Here is a 3268-nt window from a genome sequence, read left to right as displayed (position 1 = left end):
GACGGGGAGCATTGTAGACGGAGGGCTGTCCAGCAGGACCGGTAGCGACACCCTGAAGAAGGCGCGGCCGATCCATCAACTCTTGAGGTGCAATAAGCAATAGGATGTTTTGTTCAGCTTGTGGTCAGGGGAGGGTCATCCCGCGTGATGGAAGAGAAATCGAGCCCTCCGGGACATCGCACGCATGAGTGATTAAATGATTTGAAGGGATGGTGTTACAACGTGGTACGCTCACGGGAAAACACTATTTGACCAAAACACAACAATAAGAAGCGAGACCAAGAAAAAGGGCCCCTCCTTCAGGGTGAGCAAAAGCAAATGCCATGTATAAGGAGGGAAAGACACACATATTAAGAAGAAGGGGGAAATACGACAACGTGCTTTGCCCATTTGGGGCCACCTGTGCGGTTAGTTTAGGCTCACCGCTCGCAATAGGGACTCCTCCATTCAATAGGGTGGGTGTGGCAACCAAGATGCGCAGAGGGTCGCTGTCGGGACGGTGTGGTAGTGCAAGGCGGGGAGTACCACGAAAAAACAAGAAATGCTTGTCTTCAGGCCTCTGAAGGTTTCGGGACGGATAGTTTGGTCGACGGTGTTTGCTCACTCCGTGCACCTTCTCTCCCGGAGGATGGAGCGGATTCACACTGTAAAGGCCACCGTGCGTGGCGCGCCATTGGTGCATTCGAAATTCGCCAGTGAAAATGGGGGTGCGTCAGTTCCGTCGGTGTTGTACCACTGGGGCATGGCCGCATGGTGGTGGAATGGGAGCTTGTCGTGGGGCGTGGGGGATGGTCAGCTGCCGCAGGTTCGCCCTGCGCCGGCTGCTGGCGTCGCAGTAGGAATGCTGCGGCGGAGGAGGAACGAAGTTTTTGTTCTTTGCGCTTGAAGACTGGAGGGGTGCTTGACAACCTGTGCACGTACGGCCCGTATTTACCGAGAACGGCAGATGTGGCGCGTATGGGGAATTTGCCCTCGCTTAGCCCGGTACTGCGCGTTGGTATCCTTTAGGTTGTATGAGTTGGGGCCAGTGGGTGCCGACCACGATGCGGCGTGCGATGGGTGGGACGTTATCGTGGTACGGGGCCTTTGTTTGAAAGGGTCCAAACGTTGCGTGGTCTGGAACTGTGGAGCGCTGGGTGGGTGCCGCTTCACCCCTCCCTTCTGCGCTATAATGTGCATGTGCCGGGCCTGCCTGTCATTTTCCCTGCTGATACGCTCCACAACTGTACGTGCATCTCGTGGTGCTAGGTGCGGTTGTGCACAACGAGGGAGAGGTGTGTCATCTCTTTCTTAACGATTATGCAGCTTACGAAGGGTCTGATCACTGCTTCTATGCGAATGTTCGTCGATGTGCTTCCCGTTCCTATCGCCCTTCGCAAAAGTTCTGTTGATTTTACAAACCCTTTCGATTTAACCGGTGTAATATCTTTTTGATGGGGTAATGAAGGTGTCCGCGCAAAGGGAAGATTGGCTGTAGCGTGAATTATCTTTCTGGGATTTTAATATCAATATCACCGGAAGAAGAAACGAACCACTAACGTTCGCGCTACTGTCACGCATCACCGAGGCGGCTCGGCTTTTTTACTTACTTGTTCACGCTTTTTTAAATATGCAGATGTTCCGCTCTGTGTCATCGAAAGATGACCGGAAGTGAACTTGTTCAAGTGCAACACCTCACTGAAACCCGCATGGACAGCTATCCGTGCGCATATTAACGTACTTGGAATCGATGGTCTGCTGTAGCAACAGCGAGGAAAAAATTGATGCAACTTACGGTGGGCAATTTTGTGCAGACTAATTCGATATTTGGAATGTGTTATATCGCACAATCGCATTTCGTGATATAATGAGGGTTTGTCAACAATTTTTCGTTGAAGTGATTGTGCGTTCGTATTATGGGGTTAGAAATACTTTGACGTTTTCACCGCCCTTACTACTTTTTCTTTTGTGCGGGGACATTCGTGACGTACTGTAGTTGCGTGTAATATCCGCGCTGTGCAGGAGTGGGTAGCTCGCTGCGACGTGGAGAAAACAGGGAACTGTAGGGCTTTTAGCGCTATTTGTTCCTTCCGTTTCTATCTGATAGCTGATTACTGATCGTCTGATTGTAGCCAGAACGACATTAGAGTAAACCACGTGCTGTTGAGGCCTTCAGTTTCTGTTGGATTTTCCCTTCTTTGTGACCCGCTGATGCCCAGCTGTAAGTTTCGCTTTCCAGGTGTATTTGGGACAACCAGGTGACATGATGGACGAATGGGCTCTTTGGGTGGTTGAAATGGGAGAATGTCGCCGTAGCAGTTTATTTTTCTCACGGGAGCGTAACACTGATCTATCTTCGTTTAGATGGTTTTGCTGCTCGTGCGTTTCTTGACTGTAATAGTTGTAAACAGTCACGCGGGCGTTACCCTCTTGCTCTCTCCCCAGAGGCAAAGCCTCGGTCTTCTGTGGGACATGGTTGTTGTTTCCTTATTAATGTTAGCGGTGCAAACCCTCGTTTACCACTACTCTTCAGCTGACATATTAAGTTGGATGAGGCCATGTTGGAGCTTTCCACATGCTTTTTATTCGCTTGTAACTTATTATTCATTAGTGAATAAATATCTGTATATTGGGGTCCATCCAACAGTATTTATCCTCAACTGTTTGTGCTTGGTGACTATCAAATATGTGATGCTAAACTGACATGTGTAGTTACTAGCGCGGTAATTAGCTCGGAAATGTGATCTATATGGGGTCCGGATAGATGCTAGTGATGTGTTCAACTGCAAGCTTTTCGTACATTTTTGATCCCCCCCCTTTTGTCCCATACCAAGGTGTGCCCAAAGGTGTTGTGATAAGTAGATACTGTTGTAATATTAAATGTCCTTTTTTTTCTTCTATACCTTTAAAAAAAAACGTTGGTGCAAGTGGTGACAGTGTCCCCTCTGCAGGTGACTTCTACCTGTTAGTATCCCGCCGGTCTTTCGCTAAATATTGTACTCTTCCCTCGTGTAAGTGCTTGTGTATACATTAAAAAAAAATAGAACGCCTTTGCTGATTATTTCGGTGGGCGAGGTAGTTACTGCGTTGCCGCCACATGCGGGGAGTTTTATCGTATTTTTTACTTTGTGCTGTACCGGACGTTTTTTTTGATTTAAAATTCAAATCATTGCTGAGGAAGGGGGTATTGTGACGATATGTAAAAATTTCCGTCTCTTTGCTTCTGTTCGGGTAGCTTGCCGTCATATCGGCTATCCGTGCGTTTAGTTTGGCTGCTGTTGCTACCCTA

This window comes from Trypanosoma equiperdum (assembly GCF_001457755.1).
Source record: "Trypanosoma equiperdum strain OVI genome assembly, contig: ctg_842, whole genome shotgun sequence".
Taxonomy (NCBI): Eukaryota; Euglenozoa; class Kinetoplastea; order Trypanosomatida; family Trypanosomatidae; genus Trypanosoma; species Trypanosoma equiperdum.
This window is presented reverse-complemented; position numbering follows the sequence as displayed.